This window comes from Canis aureus, chromosome 7 (assembly GCF_053574225.1).
Source record: "Canis aureus isolate CA01 chromosome 7, VMU_Caureus_v.1.0, whole genome shotgun sequence".
Classification (NCBI taxonomy): Eukaryota; Metazoa; Chordata; class Mammalia; order Carnivora; family Canidae; genus Canis; species Canis aureus.
In genome coordinates, this window is record NC_135617.1 from 6497682 (window position 1) to 6513078 (window position 15397).

General features: G+C 34.1%; 1 protein-coding gene across 1 annotated transcript in view; it reads left to right on the forward strand.

The window, feature by feature from the left end:
• The window catches only part of SESN1 (sestrin 1), a 98519-nt gene that overhangs the window by 29794 nt on the left and 53328 nt on the right, over nt 1-15397 (forward strand). The gene's annotated exons all lie outside the window — the stretch shown is intronic.

A 15397-nucleotide genomic window follows, 5' to 3' on the forward strand; every position in this document is an offset into this window, starting at 1 on the left:
AGGGAGAAGCAGGCTCCACGCAGGGAGCCCGATGTGGGACTCCATCCCAGGTCTCCAGGATCACGCCCTAGGCTGCAGGCGGCGCTAAACCGCTGCGCCACCGGGGCTGCCCAATACATTTTATAAATTTTTTTTTATACATTTTTTTTACTTATTTATGATAGTTACAGAGAGAGAGAGAGAGAGAGGCAGAGACACAGGCAGAGGGAGAAGCAGGCTCCATGCACCGGGAGCCCGACGTGGGATTCGATCCCGGGTCTCCAGGATCGCGCCCTGGGCCAAAGGCAGGCGCTAAACCGCTGCGCCACCCAGGGATCCCCTGCCCAATACATTTTAATGTGAGTTAAATACGTTTCTGAAAAATACCATACAACTTGAAAAATACCATACAACTTGAAACTAGATGAGAGTAGAATCTAGTAGGTTTGGAGAGGAAGTGAGAGGGAGTTGGATGCAAAGAATAAATTAAAGAGAAACTAGAACCAGAATATCCTACTGTCTCCATCTTCACCCAGGGATCAGGTAGGAAGGGGGTTTCTTTCTGCAGAAAAGGAAGAAGAAGGAGCACCACATAACCATTGGTGGTAGAAGTGAGGACTGGTACCTAAAGCATCAAAAGCATATCCCACTGGGTAAAGGGGTTTGTTTCATAAATGTGCTGGAAGAGCTCTTCTACTTTGGGGGAAGAAAATGAAGTTTAAACTTACCTCACACTAACAAATAAAACTAATTTGATCTCTAGTTAGGGAGGGTCCTTTAAAACATAGAGATAAGAGAAGAAGCTTTTAACAGAAAAGATAGTTTTAATTGTGTAAAAATTAAATACACCAAAAAGTACTATAAAATTAAAATATCAACCACAAATTGGAAACAAAAGTTGAATCACATAAGAAAAAAGTTAATATTCTTAATGTATTAAAAGCTCTTAAAAATCAGTAAGAAAAATCAAAAGACAAAAATAGATCAGTTATAAGTAAAATTGCTGCCAAATCTGCAAGAAGGTCAAATTCGCAATAGAAGAAAAATTTTAAGTGATTTTTTTTCCCCTACTACATTAGCAGTTTTTTAAAAGGGATAATCTTCATGTAGGTCAGGATATACTGCATGTAAATTTATGTAAGATCATTATTCTTTCAAATCTTTTTATTCAGCAATTTCATTTAGAACAAAAATAGTGTTTCTTTACAGAAGATCTCTGAGTTCTTTAATTATATTTTTAAAGGATTATAAAAATCAGATATAAAAACATCTTTTAGAACTTGTTTATATTTGAACTTTAGACTATATTCTATTAAACTAAGAATATTAATGACCTTATTCCTTCTTACCTCTCAATTTGGGGGGTTTTTTAGTCAAATTATTATTTTATAATCTTAATACTTTTGAAATTTAAATTCTATTCCAGGAACAAAACTTTAAGAGTTAATTTTATTTCTGTATTTAGGTGAATTTGTGGTTCATCATTGATATAAATAATTAAAAAAAATAAATTGAGAATAACTTAGAATTATATGCAGAGTTTTAGGACACCCCTCCACGCCCACTCCTAAAAAAAAATCCCTAAGGAAAAGAATAGAAACATCTTGCTGGTAACATTAAAAATAGAAAAATTGACAAGGGAAAAGTGGGGCAAGAGATAATCCTAAAATAAAGATGAAAACTACTAAAACTGTACAAAGTAATTTTGCCAATAAAAGAAATGCAAAGCAAATTTTTCATCACATTTGAGAAAATTAGACTTCGTAATAATAAATGGCCACAAAAAACTCACAATGACAGTCTATAATTAATCAAATTTGATACAGACAAAAACATGATAGATGAATCAAGTCTTCATTATAAGATTCATGGGCAAATAATTTATTTCAGTGAAAGTAACTTAAGAAAACTGAAAATAGAAAAAAAATTTGTTATAATGTATACTTGATCATAGAATTCAGTTGCTTCAGAAAATACATTCTAGATGAAATTTATTATTGCCATAATTAATAAGAACTCAGAAATATGGAAGCCAAAGCATTAATTATGCTGGGAAGTGGGATACATCACCCTCTGCCTTATTGTCTGAGTTACCCTCCCAGGCCATTATTTACTGGCAATATAATTTTAAGTAATTTGTTTTGATTTTTCTCTGAGCCTCAATTTCTTTATCTGTAAAATCTGTCTAGGCTTCATTCTGACTCATAAGATACGGTGATAATTAAATGAGAAAATGAAATAAGTTGTGTAAAGTACCCAACACAGGGCCTAACTACCATTGGATGAAGTACTCAATAAATGTTAAATAACATTACTTCCAAGTCACCCCTTACCCCCAATCTCCTGAAACACACACACACACCCATTATCAAATAGTCTAGACCAACTTCTTTTATTAGAGACATATGACCATACACCTCTTATTCCTAACATTTACAATTTGCCACAGTTTTCATTTTAAACTAATTTGTTGATTGGTTGGTTAATGTCTGTCTCCCTTCATTAGATTATAAACCAATAATAAATATCTGATGAGTGGATGAACAAACGAAAGAATTAGAAACATATCCTGTCTCCTCTCAGAACAGCATACATAATGTTAAGGTTTCCTATAAGATAACCATTGGTGGTAAAGATGTACAATGAAGGCTAGATACACTATTATAAGTAGTTTTTTTAAATCTCAGCTATGTAAAAATATAAGAAAAAAGCTAGAAGTAAGTATACCATATTAACAGTAGCTTTCTCTGAATGGTAGAATTGTGACCAATTAATTGATCTATTCCTATAAAGATATAATATTGATCTATGTCTATAAAGATATTATATCTTTATAGGAAGAGATAATTTTCTGTTTTCTCACAGCAAAACTGTTAGTTTTATATTAACAAAAATTATCTTTACAACTTCCTTAAATATTTCTGAAATTTACAGGAGGATACATTTCATTCATTGATTTATTCAACAAGTATTTACTGAGCAATTGCTAAGTCCCAAACACTATTCTGGACCAAGGGGGTGAAGCAAAAATCAATAGGCAAAAATCCTGTCTGTGGAGTTTCCATTCTGAGATGTTACAGCTATCTGTGTGCCTTTTTTTTGAAACTCCTCTTCCACATCTTTCCTCAAAACTATTGATGTCACTTTGGTGATTCATTTTTATCTTGTATTCAGTTACAGAGAAAAAGGAAACCAGTAACTGTGATTACCAGACTCTGCAATTTTACAATTCTTCTAATGTTTTTCATACCTTAGAATCCTATCTTTAACATAATAGTCCAGTGTAAAAGGTGATAAGAGGGACCCAATTTAAACATTCCGTGAAGGGTAACATTTTTTTTTCTTTCAAAGAGTCAATTCACATAGTGTTACTCAATACACAATGTTGCAGCTTATCCAACTCCCTTAATGTTAAAAATAATCAGCTGATTTGTTACATTATCACTAAAGTTGGCACCGTTATAGTCTGACTCAGTTCAAATGTTCAGTAAATAAAGAACTTTTAAATCTTTCTAATTTTCTTTGAAACTTTATGGAACCATGCTATTTTGTAAAACCAACTCTGAAGCTACTGATCCAAAAGCATTTTTAAACCACTGTGAAACTAACTCCAAAATGAGTTCCTCTGTGTCTTAATAGGTTTCCTGTTTGTTCCAGAAGTTAGTTTGCAAATCAGTTATTTTGGACTCAGCTTTTATTTTTGTGAATAAGCAGTATTAATACTTGGTGATTAGCTTTCAGGATCAGCTTACAAAAAATATATTTAGCCCATTCTTATTTGAAGTTATGCTAATTGAACAATTTTACCCTAACAGATTACTGCTTATAATAATATTACTTTAGAAACATGTATTTTAAGTAACACATATCCTCTATCTATGCAGTAGAAGCTGGGTGTTTTGTTTTGTTTTTTGTTTTTTGTTTTTTCTTCTTGCCTTCTCATTCCAGACTGGGTTCCAGGGACTAGAAAGAAGATATAGAAAGAAAGGGAGGCTAGTAGTGAGTAATTATTTGTTGGCACCAGCATTTTATTAATTCTCCATGCTTACTAAGAGAAGGTAGCTCTCATGGGAAGTTGCTTTTCCTTTGGTCAAACTGGAAAACAGAACATTTGTCCTTAGGCTTAGAGAAATTGGTTAAGGATTGTGTAAGTCTGGTTTTGTGATTTGGTTGATGGGAGGGAACTTCTGCTGCTTGCCCATTTGAATAAATAGGTTATTTGAAAGTTGGAGACTGCTTTGTTGTTTGTCTATTTCTCTTAGGAAGCTAATTTCATCAATTTTTAAGTCTATTCCAAATAACTTTATTCCTCTTATAATACTTTTTATATATTTAAGGTCTACTTTTAATATTTATCTCTTTCCTTTAGCCAAATGGTAAATCAATAACTCACTATAAATTGAAATTTTTTTTTCAGTAACTAAAAAAAAATTCCATATGTCTTTTCTAAGCTTGGAATGTGTTTATTGCTATATAACTGGTGCTACTGCAGACAGACACCACCTCTGCTGATAGTACAGTTGGTGAGTCCTTGAGGAGCTCCCTGTTGGGCTGGTTATTACTCTATTTGAGGGCACATTTAGATTTGAAGTTACTCCCTTCCACTGGCTGGCTCTATCATGTGATGAGAGCAAGGTTGTGACATGCCACAAAACCTTTTGTAAATTGAAAAGGTAGTTAAGTCAGATACCTGATAACCAGTTGGCCAATAATTTTACTTCATATACAATTTTAAAAATCAGTTATCACCTTTCCCTTATTCTTGTTTTTGTTTGTTGTATTTTCCAACACTGTTTTATTTACAAATCTTCATTTTAGATTTTTTCTTAAAGCTGTTACCTAGGTTTCAAGTCAAAGTCAGACATGTAGTTTTATTTACTGCCTCTTCTCAGGGTATTTATGTTTGTTTTGACATTTGATTCATGTGATGCAATCTTCTTGAAAACTTTTTAAAAATTTTTATGTAAGTTAACTTCCTTTCAGTTCTATGTTATTAAAATATATGTTAATATGTAATTTAGTGCAATATATGGGATATATCAACATATACTATTATGTAATATATTAACATAAATAATATTTGCTGTCTTCCTTTTTTATTTCGTTTCTAAGATTTATCTATTTATTTATTTATGTGAGGGGGGGGGCAGAGACACAGGAGGAGGGAGAAGCAGGCTCCATGCCAGGAGCCTGATGCGGGACTCATTCCCCGGGCTCCAGGATCGCGCCCTGGGCCAAAGGCAGGCGCTAAACCACTGAGCCACCCAGGGATCCCCTGTCTTCCTTTTTTAATACCACTTTTTCCTACTCTGATGTGCCAAGATATTTTCCAGGTCTTGCAGAGATTGTCTGTTATTCATTCAATCATTCAGATATACATACATTCTACAAATGTTTGTTGAAAGCCAGCTTTATGCACAAAAATGTGCTAAGCAGAAGGGATACAGATACTATGTTCCCAGCCCCTCTCCTCAAGAAACAGGGGCTCATTAGTGGAGGAAATAGAGGTAAACAGTTAAAATGTTTTAAGTGCTTTGCTCTCTCATTTTTTACAGCTTTCAATTTCATAAATTGGAATACGATCACAGCCTGGGATCCATGGCTGTATATCCGTGAAGTAAATATTTGACAAGCCATGACTTGAGTCTGTTGCCTTGCCTTAATTACATGTAAATTTTGAATTATGTGACTAGTGATTAGGGTTTTATTTTGTATTTGCAGAGTTTTCCATTAATAATTAATGTCCCTTTTGTAGAACATTCCTATTTGTATGTCAGCAAATGCAAATTTCCTTCATTTGCCCTATAACCTCTTTGGTACGCTAAGAAGTTGATTTCCTTTTTATTGATGGTACTATTTTTTCATGTTTTAAATTGGAACATATCTTACCTCATGACGCTTTAAGTTTTTAAATTTCTCTTAGATGAAGTGCTGTTATCTAACACATATTTGGAACCATACCACTGCCAATCCTACACCAGTTGTAGTGTCCTTTTCAGTATGATTTTCTCTTGTACCTTGTAGTGAAATATGCAGTTTTCTCACCGAGAATAAATGCAGCATACCTTCCTAGAATTTAAAATGGAATGGGCTTTGGAGGGAGAAAGGAAGGGCAGCTCTGGTGAGGAGATAGGTAATTTAACTGGTAAGTAATTAAAGACATTTTCGGTTAAAAAAGAAGCATGCCTATATTAAAGACTAAGGTACAAAATTTGATATAAATAATTGTCCTACTTGTGGCCAGTTACTCTTGGCCTGGTCACCACTTTATTCCCTGTGGAAGTTCTCTCCCCTTGGAGATTAAAAGTGCCTGCCTCTGTGGAAAGTTTTGAGGGGCCCTTCCTATCTGATCTTATAAATTTGTATGTGTTAAAGGAAGAGCCTACAGAAGGTGGCTGCCTCTCAGACCATAGCTTTATTTCCTTGGTAGTCACTAAATTTTAACAGCAGAGAAGAACCTTGAGAAGTAGTCCTGCCAGTTGATGACTAAACCCAGTGGAACATACTGATGGTACAGATGTCAAGTTAAATAGGCAAGGTCAGTGGAAGAATATTTTAGGATGGTGGATCCACAGATCACTCCTCTGTGGCAAACTGCCTATATTACCTATAAGCAGAGCCATTTGGGGGTGGTTAAAGTTTATTTAGGTCTTTATGATCTTACAAGACAAAAGATTACATGGGGTTCATTTATGAAGGACGTTTTTCTTGCCACCGTTCCAGTGAATGTTAGAGTAAAAATATTAATTAGATTTTTTAAATCTTGTAAATATAATATGTTCTACTTCTTGTGGTCTGGTGTGTGAATTACTGAATGTTTAGGCATTGGTGTTTCTTTTAGAACAAAAGATAGGATACATCTTTTTCAGTCCATACAGATTCAAAAGCAAATTCTTATTTTCATTGAATTCTTCCTCATGCCTCATATCATGCCTCACATTAACTTGTTTATTTAAGAGACATTTCTTATCTACTCCATGCACTAGGGAAACAGATAAAACAAAGGCCTGACTCTTGAGCTCACAACCAGAAGGGAGATAGACCGGTAAACAGACAGTTTTAATATATAGTGATAAGTCCTCTGAAGGAAGCTTCTGCTCAGGACTTTGAATGTTTGGAAATAAGGCAACACAGGAAGTAAATGATCAAGAAAGACTCTGTAGAAAAAGTAAAAGCCTCAACTGGCTCCTGAAGCCTGAGAAGTAACCAATGAAAGAGGTGGAAGATATGGTGCTCACTCCAGTCAGAGATTAGCATGCACAAAAGCACAAAATCATGAGAGTTACCATGTCTGAGAAACTGTAGGTTGAACTCAGTATGATTGGAGAGGTAGGTAGAGACAAGATCCAGATGGGAATTGTGTGCCATGTGAAGAATCTGGATTTTATTTTGAAAGTTAAGAAGACCCTACAAAGGATTGTAATATCATAGATATACAATTTAGAAAGATTGCTTCAGTGTGAAAGTGGCATGGACAAAGAGAAAAGAGGCTGCCTGCCTCTTTTTTTGTAATCCAGGGGAAATATAGACAAAGGACTCCTCTGATAGGGTTGGGGATGAGGGTAAGGAAACAGATTTGACAGTTTTTAGGTTGTGAAATATTCAGAACTTGGCAAGAGATTAGTAAAGGGGACATGGAAGCCTAGATAAGGATTTGCAGGTTTCTGCAACTGGATAACTACATGTATGATGAGGCCTTCATGGAGAGAATATAAAAAGAAGTACTGTAGTGGCATGACGAGGAGAAAGCTCATGAGTTTGGCTTTTAGTGTGTTAGATTTGAGATGGCTATGGGGATAACAAGGTGAATTATACTAGGTACCTGGATAAATGGGTCTCAAATTCATGAGAAAAGCCTGGGATGTAATTATAGCCTTGATCAGCATTCATTGCTGAAGTCATGCAAGAGTGAGATCACCAGGGAGAAGATAACACAATAAAAAGAAGACTAAGAATGGATAAAACAGTGGAGAGTATCTATTTATAAGAAAACAGCAGAGGAAGAAGAATCCATAAAAGATTGATATTGAGTGGCCAGAAATAGAGGATGAAACCTGAAAGAAGATACTATCCCAGATACCAAGGGATGAGAGACTTCAGAAAAGAATTGGTCATCACTGTCAATTGTGGAAGAAGTGAAGTAAGACAAGACCTTTATGGTATCAGTGCCTGGAATGGAAGTAAAAAAAAAAAACGAAACAATGGGCCAGTGTTTGATAGACCCAAGAAGAGGAAAACTCTAAAATAGCCAACAGGTATTCATTGGAAAATACAGCAGGCCAATTTGCAAACAATAGCTGAAACTGGATGGAATTTTGTGCATCTCAGAAATAGGTAAGTGCAAAAGGTCTACCATAAGAAGAACTAAATAGGCTGGAGTGATATAGCTTTTATGAACTCTTAAAACTGACCTCTGTGTGACTTCCTTCCAGGACATGGCCCTATTTCAAGGAATAATTAATAGGAGTGGAATAAAAATGTGCAGAATAGGGACAATAGAGATGAAAGGAAAAGAAAGTCTATGGCAGAGGAGAATGCAGCTCAAGAAATTGCAGAAAGCAAACTGCTATAGTTTTGAATACTACAAAAAACAACAGAAAACGGAATTCTGTGAAGTTAAAAAAAACCTCTGCTGGCCCTATCTCATTCAAAAGGTTCAAGAAAGCTAATTTTGCATAAAAATGAGCAATATACAAAGTTATAATGAGAAAAAGAGGATAAAAGTTGAATAATATCCACAGAAAATGAAAGCATGCTTAAAAGATTAGTCAAATACTATAGCCTACTATTTTGAAAAAAGTTAAAAGGCATTAAGAAAATGATACAAGTAAAAAACCACAAAAATCAGAATTAGAGAAACTCAGAAGCGAGGTAATATAACTCAGCAAAGGATCAGAAGTAAAAGAAAAAAAATCATTACAAGAAATGGAGCCTAGAAGGAGCACACGTCCAAATAAATAATGTCATAAGAAAAATTGAAGATAGAAAAGAAGAAAACTTTAAAAATAGAAAAGTAATAGCAAAAAAATTTAAAACAATTTTTGTGGAGTGACGACATATTAAGGATAAGCAGAGAAGATCCAACATACAGATAATAAAAGTCAGTGAAGAAAAAATTAGAGCATGTGAACAGAATGAGTACTTAAAAACTACAAGAAAACTTTCCTGAAATTAAAAGGAAGAAACTATTTCTTGAAAGAATATAATATGTGCCTAAGAATATTGACCCAGAACAGTCATTACCAAGACACAGTCATACTAACTTAAAAGGGAAAATTAGATTAGCATTAGACTTCTAAAATTAGATTAGCTATTAGGCTTCAATAGCAATACCAGAAGAAAATAGAGCAACATATTTAAGATACTGAGCCAAGTATTTTCTAACTTTCAAGTATAAAAACAAACTTATCCATATATATGAGCTCAGAGAATTTATTTTCTAAGAATACTTCCTGTAGAATCTATTTAAGAATGAGCTTTTGAGTACCAAAATGCTAGAGAAACATCAACTTAGGTGTGCTTTTTGCTACTAGGATGTCATCCATTGATTTTGGGCCCTCTTGGCAGACAAAGCAAGGACATATATATGTGTATACTAACCAATGTATATGCATATGTCTATAAATATTCTATATGTAACCATCTCTATACTAACCTGAGCATGACTCTATTATTGCTCTAACTCTAATTCATTACTACATGGATCACTCTAGATTCCTACCCTTACTTATCTGTAAATTCCCACTCCAAAAGTGAGAAATCTGGCTTATACCATCCACAATCCATTTATTTACTTAATTTCAGCATAAATGTATAGCAATATAGAATTGTTAACCCATACCCCTGTAAGAAACGTTATCAATGAGAACACAGTTCTTAACATGTAATTCCTTTTGCTTTCATCATATAGACTCTACTCGTTTTCATAGTTACTTAGCCTGCACATTTTTCCTCCACCCCATCAGTAAAGTTATTCCATACATTTGTAGTTTAGTTAGATTCACTTTTCACAATCTGCCTTACTTCCTGGGATCCCCCACCTTCTAAATGATTTTTTAAAATTTGTGTTAAGTTTTACTTTTGTGCTGTCAAGTTCTTTGGGTTTTCACAAATGTGTAATGTCGTGTATCTATTGTTTCAGTGTCGTACAGAATAATTTCACCACCTAAAAAATTTCCTGTACCTAACCTATTCAATCTTCCCCTCGTCCTCCAAACTTCTAGCAACTATTGATCTATTTATACTATTTATACTATTTAACTATTTATACTGCTTCTATAGTTTTGCCTTTTCTAGAATGTCATATAATTAGAATCATATGGTAGGTAGCCATTTCTTTTTTTTTTAATTAATTAATTAATTTATTTATGATAGTCACATACAGAGAGAGAGGCAGAGACACAGGCAGAGGGAGAAGCAGGCTCCATGCACCTGGAGCCCGATGTGGGATTCGATCCCGGGTCTCCAGGATCGCGCCCTGGGCCAAAGGCAGGCGCCAAACCGCTGCGCCACCCAGGGATCCTGGTAGATAGCCATTTCATACTGGTTCTTTTCACTTGGCAATTTATATTTAAGGTTCATCCATGTCCTTCCATGGTTTGATAGCTTCTTTATTACTTAATATTCCGCTGATGGTTGTACCATCAGCTTGTTTATTCATTCATCTACTGAAGGACATTTTGGTTGCTTCCAGTGTTTGGCAGTTAAGGCTAAAGCTGCTCTAAACATTCATGTGCAGTTTTTTAAATCAACTGTGTAAAAGCATATGAACATGATTACTGGATTGTATGGTAAGATTTTTTTTTAAGACCTTTTTATTTATTCATGAGAGAGAGAGAGGCAGAGACACAGGCAGAGGGAGAAGCAGGTTCCGTGCAGGGAACCTGACATGGGACTGTATCCCAGGACTCCAGGACCACGTCCTGGGCTGAAGGTGGCGTTAAACCACTGAGCAACCCAGGCTGCCCTGTATGGTAAGATTTGATTGAAAAAATTTAGCTGTGTGTGAGATATTAGGAAACTGTCTTCCAAAGTAGCCATACCATTTTGCATTCCCACTAGCAGTGAATGAAAGTTCCTATTTCTACATCTTCACCAGCATTTGGTACTGTCGGTTTTTAAAATTTTTAGTCACTCTGATAGGTATATGATGATACTTCCTTGTTATTTTAATTTGTAATTCCCTAATGGCAAAATTTTTTCACATGCTTTTGCCATGTGTGTATTTTCCTTATTAAGGCATATGTTTAGGTATTTTGTCCACTTTTTAATTGGATTGTTTTCTTATTGTTAAGTGTTAAAAGTTGTTTTTTAATTATATACAAATCTCTTATCAAATATGTGATTTTCAAAAGTTTTCTCATTCTGTGGCTTATCTTTTCATTTCTTAAGTTTCTGCCACAAAACAGAAGGTATTAATTTTAATATAGACCAGCTTACCAGTTTTTTCTTTTAATGCATTATGCTTTTGGTGATGTATCTAAAAAGTCACCAAATGAAAAGTCATCTAGATCTTCTCCTGTTTTGTTATAAAATTTTTTATGGCTTTATGTGTTACCTTTAGGTTCTGTAATCCTAAGTAAAAATTATTTTGACTTGATTTTTGTGAGAAGTATAAGGAAAGTCGTTGTCTAAATTCTTTTTTTTCTTTTTTCTTTTTTTCCTTTCTTTTTGACATGTGGATGTTAAGTTGTTCCAGCATCATTTGTTGAAAAGATTATCGTTTCCTCATTGAATTACCTTTGATCTTTTGTCAATCAGTGATTAGTTGACTATATTTGTATGGGTCTATTTCTTGGCTCTCTGCTGTGTTCCACTGAGATACGTGTCTATTCTTTTACTAATACCATACTGTCTTGATTACTGTAGCATATATTTTCTTAAGGATTTTTGCATCCATATTCATGAGGGTTGTACTTTTTTTTGGTACTGTCTTTGTACACTCGTGGTATTAATGCTAGCTTGGGGTGAGTTGGGGTTCAGTCTCACAACCCTGATGTCATTACCTGAGCCAAAATCAAGAGTTGGTCACTTAACCAACTGAGCTATCCAAGCACCCCATCCTATTATATTTTCTGGAAGAGGTTGTGTAAAACTGATGTTTGTCCCGTTTTTTGTTCTTAAGATGGTTTTAATTAAGATGATTTTTTCCAGCTCTATTGAGATATAGTTTACATATAACACTGTGTAAGTTCCAGATATACTATACATTAGATATCCAGAATTTACTTAAAACTAGAATTTAGTACCTTTTAACCAATATCTCTCCATTTTCCCCACTCGCCCCGCCACCCCTGGCAACTACCATTCTATGAATTTGGCTTTCTTTAGATTCCATATATAAGTGATACCATGCAGTATTTGTTTCTCTGACTTCTCTCTTTTTCTTTTTCATTCTTTATTTGGAATATAATTGATACACAATGTTAAATTACTTTCAGGTGTACAACATAGTGATTGGACAACTCTATACCTTATGCTCACAAGTATAACTACCATTGGTGTTAATTTTTTAAATGTTTGGTAGAATTATCCAGTGAAAGCACTTGGACTTGGAAATTTACTTTTTATAAGTTTTTAAAAATCATAAATTCAATTTCCTTAATGGTTATAGGACTATTTATGTGACTTATTTCATAGTAAGTTAGTTGTAGTAGAACTTGATCCATTTCATCTAAATTGTTAAATTTATGACTGTAAATTATTCATAGTACCACCTTTAGTCTCTGCAGGTTCTTTAATGATGATCTTCTGTTTCATTCCTGATACTGGTAATTTGTGTCTTTGCTCACTTGCTAGAGATTTTTCAGTTTTTTTTTTTTTCTTTTCCAAGGACCAGCACTTTGTGTCATTCATTTTTTCTCTATTGTTTTTCTGTTTACAGCTTCACTTAATTTTGTTTTTGTCTTTATTCCCTTCCTCGCTTGCTTCTCAGTTTTTATTGCTCTTCTTTCTATAGGTTCTGGAGGTAGAAACTTAAACTATTTATTTAAAAATCTCCTTTTTCCTATTGTATGCGTATAGTGTTATAAATGCTGCTCTCAACCATTGCTTTAGCTGTGTCCCAAAAACTTTGATATGTTGTATTTTCATTTTTTTTTAGCTCAGTGCATTTTTAAATTTTCCCCTGATACTTTCTTTTACCATGAATTATGTATGTGTTATTTAGTTTCCAAGTTTCCATTTTCCTGTTATCTTTGTTGTTTATTCCTACTTTGATTTTATTGTGATCAGAGGACACATTTTGCATTATACATCTTTGCTAATTTCTGTCCAGTTCTACCAATTGTTGAAAAAAGAATGTTGGTCTCCAACTATAATTATGGATTTGTCTGTTTTTGCTTTCAGTTCTATCAAGTTTTGCTTCATATATTTTTCATCTATCTTTGGTGGATGCACATTCAGGATTACTAATATCTTCTCAGTGTATTGATTCTTTTCATTGTGAGATAATGTTCCCCCCACTCCTAATTTTCTTTGCTCTGACATCTATAGTATCTGATATTAATATAGCCAAAATATGCATAAAATAGATCATCTTAAACATTTTTAACTGTATAGTTTGGTGGCATTAAGTACATTCACATTGTTGTGCTACTGTCACCACCATTCATCTTCAGAACTCCTTGGTTTGTTTTGGTTAATATTTGCATTAACCAAATACTTTCAACCTGCCTATATTATATTTGAAGTGAGTGTCTTGTGTAGACAGCATATGGTTGGGTCATGTTTTAAAATACACTCCGATGATCTCTATCTACTAATTGGTATAGCAGATCAGTTACATTTAAACTAATTATTGATATGTTAGGGCTTAACATTGCCATTTTATTTTTTTGTTTTGTTTTCTGTTTGTTCTCTTGGTTTATTTTTATTTCCATCTTAATGATTTTTTTTAAAGATTTATTTTAAAGTGAGCACGTGGTGGGGGAGGGACAAAGGGAGAGGGAGAGTTATAAGGCTCCATCTCAAGACCCTGAGATCACAACCTGAGCCAAAACCAAAAGTCGATCACCTAACCCACTGTGCCATGAGGAGCCCCCCTTTTTATTGCCTTTCTGTGGGCTGTTTATTTTAGGATTCTGTTTTGATTTCTCTATAGGATTTTTTTAATGTTTGTTGTAAGTACTATATTATATATCTGTAACTTAGCCTAGTCTACTGGTGTTATCCTTTTACTTGCTTGAAGTATAAAAACTACCTCCTTGTATGTTTTTTTTTTCTCTTACCTATTTATAATTGCCTTAAGAATTCCTTCAGTATTCATTTAGTGCCACATCAGTGTTATAATTTTTCTATCAAACAATCTAACATAATTAAGAAAAATTGAGAAAGAAAGCCCACTGATACAACCATATTTTTGGTGATTGTGTTCTTTCTTCCTAATAGTCCAGGGTTCATTCTTGTATTATTTTTGTTTAAGACCTGTCTTTATTCTTCCAGAGTTAACAATTTTTTTGTTTTTCTTTATCTGAGAATGTCTTGGTTTTCCCAGTGGATACTCTCACTGGATATAGAATTCTAGGTATATAGTTCTTTTCCTTCAGCACTTGAGAAATTGTATAATTTCCTTCTGGCTCCTGTGAGAAATCTGCACTTCAAATTGTTTTTCCCTATAGGTAAAGTGTCATTTCTCTTACTGGTTTCAAGAGTTTTTTGTCTTTATTTTTCAGAATTGATGGTGATGTGTCTTGGTGTTGGGTTTATTCTGTTTGAGGTTCACTCAGCTTCTTTAACTTGTAGGCTTATGTCTTTTGCCAGACTTGGTAAGTTTTCAGCCATTATTTCGTCAAGCACTTTTTCAATCCTACTGTCTTAGCTCTTTTGAAATTCCAGTGATATAAATGATAGATTTTTGTTACAGATCCACAGGTTTTTGAGGCTCTTTTTTCTGTTTTCTCTATTGTTTAGATTAGGTAATTTCTGTCATTCTGTCTTCTGGTTCATGGATTCTTTTTTCTGTCTACTCCATTTTGTTGTTGAGTTCATCCATTGAGTTTGTATTTCAGTTAGTATATTTTTTAGTCCTAAAATTTCCATTTGATTTTTCTTTATGGTTTTATTTATTTGCTGAGACTTTATATTTTATCACTTGTTTCAAGTGTTTCGTAATTGCTTAAGAATTTTTATGATGGCTGCCTTAAAACAGTTCTAACATCCCTGTCATCTGTGTGTTGGTATCTATTGATTGTCTTTTTTTTCACTCAGTTTTTAGACTTTCATGGTTCTCAGTCTGACAAATAATTTTCTCCTAAAACCTGTATATTTGGGGTATTATGTTATGAAACTCCGAACCTTACTTAAATATTGTTTTAGTTGGTTTTGTTTAACATTTTTCCAGAACAGGAAAGAGCAGACACTGCATCCCCTGTGTAGTGAAAGTAGAAATCCCAGGACCCTGCTTGGCCTCCACCAACAC